This window comes from Cyrtonyx montezumae, unplaced genomic scaffold (genome assembly GCF_038088225.1).
Source record: "Cyrtonyx montezumae isolate F1298 unplaced genomic scaffold, pur_monq_1.0 scaffold_25, whole genome shotgun sequence".
Classification (NCBI taxonomy): domain Eukaryota; kingdom Metazoa; phylum Chordata; class Aves; order Galliformes; family Odontophoridae; genus Cyrtonyx; species Cyrtonyx montezumae.
The window spans coordinates 4,143,774-4,152,636 of NW_027071992.1; positions in this window are offsets into that span (position 1 = coordinate 4,143,774).

The following is an 8,863-nucleotide window of genomic DNA, read 5'->3' on the forward strand; positions in this document are numbered from 1 at the left end:
TTTCCAGGAATTTTACCTTACTCATGGAGATCTGAATCAGTGACTTGCTTTCAGAGCTCAACATCTTGCACACTTCCAGCTAACAGCAAGATATTGCTGCTTTTACCACTGCTAAGCATTATTGCTGTGATGCTTCTCAGAAAGCTGCATCACTCTCATTGTAAAGAAGGAGATACACATACCTGGACATGTAATCACTGACATAAGTAATAGTATTTATGAAAAGCATGTGAAGAATGTGATTGGAATAACATTCTTTTGTATATGTAAAAAAAGAATGGAAATGTTTTTCTCAAGTTTTTTTATTGCAACCTCACAGTCAGTCTAGTATTATCCCATGACACATTACCAGATTGATGAAGATATTGGTGATAATTTGTTTAGAGAGAAAAATAATGGTGGATTATGGAGTAATCAGAAATGTCCCTGCATGGCAACAAGCAGAGGCCTTCAATAGCTTTCAGATATATTACATAGATACCTTATGATTTCACTCAATACTAAAATTCTTAATCGTGACTCAGCTCTCCAGATGGAATTTTCAGTAGCCACATTTACTAAAGTAGAGAAGGAAAAAGGATAGTGACATAATATACCCTGGAATGAGAAACAGTTACGTTTCATTCTGAGAACTTCCTTCAGATTTTGACAAATTTTTCATTGCATGGAAAATTTTCTTGTTTCCTGAGCAATTGAATTTATCCTTTTCTTTCCTTGATGGATTTTAGCATTTATTGTATGCAGAATATTAGTAATAGTAGTAGTAATGTGAAATAGTGTAATGCAAATTAGATTATGATAGAGAGCAAAATAATTCACACAAATGATCTCCAGTAGAAGTCTTTAAAACAATAACAAATATTTTCTTTTTCTGTTGTTTTTGTTTAAGAATTTGTAAAATTTGCTTGTAGAGTTTTGCCATTTTAGTCTCATGTTACAGAGTAGCCTGGTAGATCTACAGTCCTAAAGCCATTTTAGTGTGTGTGATTAATGTGATTATTATTCTGGAATGCTACCGCTTTTTGGCATCACTTGTAGCTTTTGAGTAGGGACAGTAGCTGCTGTAATGAAAACATGTCAGCAAGATTGTAGAGTGGATCCATACCACATGCTGCTTATTGTAAACTTGATTTGTATCTTCCTGTAGTCATTCCCCAGCAAAATTTGTACAGACATCTCCAACAGCTGTAACTTTGTGTTTTTTGTTTTACACTCCCAAAGAGTACACTTGGCTAATTTAAAGAGTTAACATTCAAAACAAAGCAGTGTGTATTCCTCCCAGAGTATTTCAAATGGAATGTGTTTATCATTATACTCATCATTGTTGTATCCTGGGCCAGAGTGACCTGCTTTGGAGCTCAAGGGCCCTGATGACAGCGCAGCTGGCTGTTATTATCCTGAAAAGTCAATTTTTAATTAATCTAGAATATAAGGGCTATTCAGATTGAGGCATAGATATGGCAGCTGGACCTTTGGCACTGAAGTCTACAGAGATTGATATTAGAGTATACCTGCTGTGTGCCACTGCATGGAAGAGGAAGGAAAAAAAACACACGTGTCTTCTCTCTTGTAAGATCATCCCTCCTTTCCTAAAGAGACAGGGAAAGAAGAAGGAGTAAGTCAAAGGAAGCTTGAATTCTAATCTAAAAAAAGCTACTTTTGTTATATGGTGATATTATAATACGGAGTTACAAAAAAAAGAAGAAAATCCATCAATTTTGTTGAAAAAGCTATTTGCATTGCTAAAAGAATCAGGTAGGTCTAATCAACACTTTACTTCATCACGAGCATGGTAGTACTTTTGATGCCTAATGGCAAAGTTAGTTTGTGTTGTGGGGCTAACTGAAGGAAGTCAGAAGCAGGAGAGACCTGCAGCAATTCCAGTGAAAAATTCTTTGTCTTGAGCTTGTGTGAAAGACTAGAAGACTGACAAATTTAGCATTGCTGCAGAAGCTTCTAAATAAGTGAATCCATGCTTGCACTCAGGATCACTTAGCACAGCAAACAAGTCATAGAATCAGTAATCCAACCATCAGCCCATCACCACTAAAACATGTTCATCAGTACCACATCTACGTGTTTCTTAAACCTCCAGGGACAGTGACTCTACTACCTCACTGGGCAGCATGTTCCAATACCTCACAACTCTTTCTGAGAAGACAGTTTTCATTATATCCAACCCGAATCTGTTCAATTCTTTGACATCAATCATGGCCAGGTCTTTCCATTCAGCCTGCATCCTTTTCTTCCATCAAAATAGGAAAACTAATGAATTGGTGGCAATCACAATTCTTCCTCATCTTCCTCTTCCTCTTTCTATATTTTCTTTGTGATATATACAAGGGCATAAAGAAGGAATGCAGGAGATAATAAACACTTAATCCCTGTCCACAGCCAGATGAAAGTTTAATACAAATTGTATTGCAGAGGATGAAATTCAAATGTTAAGACTGGGATGTAGTCAGCCTCTGGAATAAGGAATGATGGGGAGGTGAAGGGGATTATCCTCTTGCACTCATTGCTAGCATGGAGTGAAGTAAGCATCAATTATCAAACATATCATTCCTACTGACTTTTTTTTTTTAGATCAGGAAGAATCATTTTTTTAAAAAACTCTTTGACAGTGTTTTTCTTCCATTGGTATTACATGGTAAAAATATAATAGTGAAAATCACAGGATCACAGAATCACAGAATTGTAGGGGTTAGAGGGACCTTTAGAGATCATCGAGTCCAACACCCCTGCAAAGCAGGACCCATATAGCAGGCTGCACAGGTTGGGTCCAGGCGGGTCTTGAACACCTCCAGAGGAGGAGACTCCACCACCTCTCTGTGCAGCTGTGCCACTGCTCTGTCACCCTCTCTGGAAAGAAGTTCCTTTGCATTTTGGTGCAGAACTTACTATGCTTAAGTTTATGTCAATTTCCATAATGAGTAAGTTAATTACAGCATGACTTAACAGTGATGCCTCAGACAAAGTGCCTATGGCTCTGTGTACTTGTAGATACACATATCTGCATACTGGAATTTTTAGTGGGAATTTTCAGGGGACAAGATGGAGGATGACACACTGGTTAAAAATGCACCAAATCCTTTCCCCAGAGCACAACATTTCACCCAAGCATTTATAGTATAGCCAATGTGAGTAGTTGAAGGTTTAAAACACCAAGAGGAAAGCTGCTTGTATTCTGTTGCTAAATCCTAGGACAGGAATTATTCATGTGCACTACCCAATACATTCCTTTGGGCAAGAAAGAGTAATACCATTAAGTTCCAAATAAAGACCAAGTGCTGGGCTATCTGCCTGCACTGGACCTAGAGCTTGCCATTTGGTAACGTCAGTTTTGCGCATTAGTTTTTATCAGCAGACCGAGGTTACCTCTTTATTACTATTTTGGTGAAAAGGAAGCCTTTGTAAAATCGTATATATATGCATTTCAGCTTAGAGTGCACGGCCACTGTTACAGATATTCATGCTTCAGTTCTCTGCAGCTGTGGTGTCCTGCAGGATAGAATGCATCCTTTGGAGGCAAATGGTGTGTTATCTGGAGCTGGACCCAGTTAGTCTTCTCCATTTACTGCAGTTCAGATGAGGGCTTATGACTACGATATTTGGCAGACAGGCAGTCAAACCACATTAACTCAAGTGAGTTCAATATAAGGTTGGCTGGGCTGCATGGCTAACTGTCTGCCAGCAGACATGGACAGTATGATGAATGTGACATGCTGCCCAGCAATGAAGTCTCACATTTTCATTACAAACCTCCAGTAACTGTGAACAGTGGAAGTCAGAACCTGAATTTCAGGGAGAACTCTGAAAAGGATACAGCCAAGAGCATTACTTTCCACCCAGGATAGCAGGTGAATCATTTGGAAGGTTTAATTTTAAAGATCTATGTCCCTCAGTTTTAATCCTTGGTGGATCTGATTTACAGCTTGACAAAGTTCACTTATGCAGGATTTGTGTACCCAGGGGATGTATCCAGATTGAAAATGGCCACTTTTATGAAAGTTGAACAGAGCACAGGTATCTTCACTTGAATCTCTTGGGATGAAGGAGTAGTTTCCAGGGTAAGATGTTATGGAAACTGAATATCTGGGGTACTTCCTTTCTTTCTTTGCACCTTCAAGCACAGCTTGAAGTGAAGTCATCAGTATTACTGGGAACAAAAGGTTGAAACATTCATAGTGAATGAATTATTGAGGTTTTGTTGTTGTTGTTGGTTTTTTTTCTTTCTCTTTCCCTTCTCACAAGCTATTCATGAAAATGATGTGTGCCATTTTTGTACCCACCTCTTCTTGGTGTCACAGTATTTCCACTGGCTTTGGAAAGCCATCTTGGGCATTTTCTATTAAGCATTCAGCAAATACATTCAATCTCTGTGTGTTGGTGAGCAGTGATGTTGCCCATCTCCTATTCTTCATCTGTGAGTATGAATGATTGCGAAGGGTCTACTCAGAGACTAGAGGACAAAAGAACAGGAGCAATTGACAGGCAGTGGAGAAGTGGCAGCAACACACAGGTGGCTGTGGATAAAGATGTTTTTTCCTCAGGCGTGTTGTACACTCCTGTGGGAGGAATTGTGCTTCCCCAGACAGTCACACACAGGTCACAATGACAGAGATATTCATGGGAATGAATTAAGATGAGTATCTGGTGCGAGTGAGCAACAGCTTAGAGTAGGACTAGTAAAATATATTTTTGCAGAATTAAATCAGCTCTGTTTCACACGACTCCTTATTTATATTAAATCTCTCTGCATGCTAAAAATGGATGTTGATTTCTGTATGATCAGAACTAAAAGAAAAAAATGGTGGAGTAGGTAATTTTTAATCACTGTTTATATGTATATAGTCTATACATATCTGATGCCTTTATTCATGTAATGTTGAACAAACTGTTAATGATTTCCCTTAATTAAATGCAGATCTTTGTACTGTTAGTACCCTTAAACAAGCAAGTATTTCTTTTAATGTAGTTTCTTTCCCTGTTGGTGAGGGTTGGTGGGTTACCCTGTGAAATATTTAAGGGCTCTCAAAATGCAAGTAAGAACAATTGCTACCACTGGTATACATTTGTACAAACTTTGTCTGACCATTCTTATAAAATAAGATCTTGTTAGTAACGTGAAAATAAAAACAAGTAGGATGGGGTAACAAAATCTGTGTTGATTCTTGGTTGTTTGAGTGCATATTTTTTTCACTGTGTATTTCATGTACACAGTATGTTTACCCAACAGTACGAGGTTTTGTTTAGAGCTGGTTTTGGGCCATCTCAGTCAGCTAAAATAAAATGTGTCATATTGAGGACAGGCTAGTGCAGAGAACAAGTACATTCAAAAACACTGACAATCTGTCCCTTAATGATTCCCTCTCTCCCCAACATCAGTCTCCTTAAAATTGTAACAAGATCTGAATGAGGCAAACACCAGTGTATTTGGTCTGTCATATGCTCTGCTTTTGTGTGCGAGCTACTTGTGCCAACTGTGACATCTACTCATTTTTTGTAACTTTTATCAGTTAAAGGAACAATTACACTTTAAAAAATATCACCCAAAGATAGTGTAATTATTTTCACAACAATTCACTTAATCATTTTTGACGTACTCACAGATTATCTTTAATTTCCAACCAGATATCAGCTGGCAAGTATTCAGTGTTTGTTACTTTACATCTCCTCAGATTTTTTTCCTTGCTCATTCACAGATAGGTTTCTGCGTTTTCATTGTATGCTGCAGTTGTAGCATTTCATTATTTATGGCCCATCAGTGATTCCCTGTGCACAGACTGATAAATTGCTAGACAGAGACAACACAAAGAACATTCAGGTTTTTGGTTCTTTTTGGTAGTCTTGTGAACATATTACTTTGGATTTCAAAAATATGTGGCTATCAGAATTAATTATTAAAAGATTAATAGCCTTTACTCTGAAGGCTTCTGAATACAGAATACAGAGTTATTTTAACTTGTTTTTCTCCTGAACAAAGTAAACTCCTTTCTGCCATAAGCATTAAATGGCAGAATAAAGTAATTTATTTTCTGTAAAAGCATTTAACAAATAAGAAAATCCATGGTGTCTAATATAGCAAAGAGATACTCACCTAGTGGTATAGATTGCAGTCCCTGATGTCAGATGAGATAATTGTTGGTATGAAAACAATAAGGCTCATTTTATGATTCTGGTCTACTTTCATTTTATTGTAAGCAGGTTATGTACAGTGTGAAAGCTTACTCGCTTTGCATAATATAGACAGAATGGGCTATCATTGAGAAAAAACAAACAAACAAAAAGTGCAAAGTATGTAGCTCTCATGCTGCAGTTATTGAACAACTTGAACTAACATGCCCCTTCAACTCTGCCCACATGAGAATTCACCTGGAGTACTGTGCCCTGTTCTGGAGCCCCCAACACAAGAAGGACATGGGGATGTTGGAGTGGGTCCAAAGGAGAGCTACAAAGACAATGAGAGTGCTGGAGCACCTTCACTATGAAGATAGGCTCAGAAAGATGGGGCTGTTCAGCCTGAAGAAGAGAAGGCTCCAAGGAGACTTTCTAGCAGCTTTCCAGTACCTGAAGGGGGTTAAGTACAGGAAAGCTGGGGAGAAACTTTTTATAAGGCTTGTACTGACAGAATGAAGAGAAGTGGATTTAAACAGGAAGAGGATAGACTTAGGCAAGATATCAGAAAGAAATTCTTTACTGTGAGGGTGATGAGACACTGGAACAGGTTGCCCAGCGAGGTTGTGAATGACCTCTTCCCGGAAACATTCAAGGCCAGGCTGGATGTGGCTTTGAGCAACCTGGTCTGGAGGGACGTGTCCCTGCCTATAGCAGAGGTGTTGGAACTGGATAATCTCAATGGTTTCTTCCAACCCGAAGTATTCTATGATTCTGTGATTCTATGGTATCTTTGTATGCCGGCTGCACTTGCTGTAAAGCCAAAGATCAAGGTGATTCATGATTGTTCAAAGAAGTGTTCAAGAAAACTAACCTTTTGATCTCTCTCCTCTCTGCCTCTTTCACTTTTAGAAGAACTATGTGCCATGACTGCAATGCACAGGCTGGCTGTATGATATCAGGCATATGCTGGCTGACTCATATCAGCAATGCTTCCTGCATCTTCATGGGTCAGAAGAAGGCCTTTTTGGGGCAATGCAGGTGGCCTAGGGGCTCCCTTAGTGATTTTGCCAGTGGCATTTGTTTGTATTTCTGTAACATGTGAAACATGATTATATGGCATTAAAATAATGGCGAGACAGATGTAGTGGTAGATATTCTTCTTGCCTGCATGTTAGAATGGGTTTCTTTTATGTTGCCTTATATTTCTTAAATTGAAGCAAAATAGTGAGCAGGTGTTGCCCAGACAAGTTAGACTTTCCTGTTGCTAATTAGCATTGGTCACTGCTGTGAGTCACATATTAATCTGCTTAAAGCAGCATTACTAGTGGCCATTTCCACCCATGCCTATTGTTTACTCCCACTGACATTTGTATTTTAAGAAGTCCATTATGGTAAATTATTCATTGTATCTTGCATGTATTTAATGTAGGAAATTAGGCTCTGTGGCCCAGAAATTGAACAGATTTTCTGTTATTGTACTACATAGTTTTTTTTTTTTTTCCTAAGAAATTTACTGAAAATGATTAAATGAAAGTAAAGCAGACAATTGCAGTCTACACTTCTGGTATTTTAGAGAGAAATGCTTCATCTTAAAATGTTATCCTGTATGAAATGGTTTTACTTACAACCATTGCTGCTTGTTTTCTTCACTACATACTTTGTAAAAATTAGCCTTCTTATTATTATTGCTTTGCTATTTTTTTATTTCACAAATTCGTAAGAAGTTTGTTCTTTGTCTTTTGGCTAACACAAGTTTAAGAGAACATTTTCCACACATTTAAGTGTGCATGGTTGTTCTCCAGGTAGGCATTCTTTGTGCTGGCAAAATGTTCTGTCAAATTTAGAGAGAAAATGTGGTCTCATGTTTGACTTTAACCAACAGGCTAGACTTCATCAGTTATAAGTTTTAATAGAGAGTCTTCTGAACAACATTATAAATTATAGCTGTATTTTGTATACTGCTGACTAGGAAACTCCTGAGGTTTGCTCTGAAAGTAATGCCTCCTATCTTGTTACATTGACTCTTCCCTTCAGAGGCTAATGTTTGTGATATGGCAATAGAGTTTGAACCTTCCCTTGCTGATGATACAAAGCTGGGAAGAGTGACTGACACATCAGCAGGCTGTGCTGCTGTTCAGTGAGACCTGGGCAGACTGGAGATTTGGGTGGAGAAAACTTTATGAGATTCAACAAAGAGAAGTGTAGAGTTCTATACCTGAGGAGGAATAACTGCATGCAGTGTTACGGGCTGGGGGCTGACTTGCTGGAAAAAAGTTCTGCAGATAAGAACCTGTGTGTCCTGGTGGACAACAGGTCAGCCAAGAGCCAGCAGTGTGCCCTTGCGGCCAAGTAGGCTAGTGATATCCTGGGGTGAATCTAAAAGAGTGTGGCCAGCAGGTTGAGGAAGGTGATCCTCCCCCTCTACTCTGTCCTGGTGAGATCATATCTGGAGTGTTGTTTTCAGTTCTGGACTTCCCAGTACAGCACAGGCAGGGGAGTTCTGGAGGGAGCCCAGTTGAAATCCACAGAGATGACCAGGGATCTGGAGCATCTTCTGTACATAGAAGGCTGAGAGATCTGGCACGTTCAGCCTGGAGAAGGGAATATTGAGCAAGGATCTTATAAACACTAATAAATATCTAAAGGGTGGGTTGCAACTGCCTGGGGATAGCTTCTTTTTAACAGTGCCCAGCAAAAGAACAAGGTGCAATAGGTACATACTGGAACATAGGAAGTTCCAAGC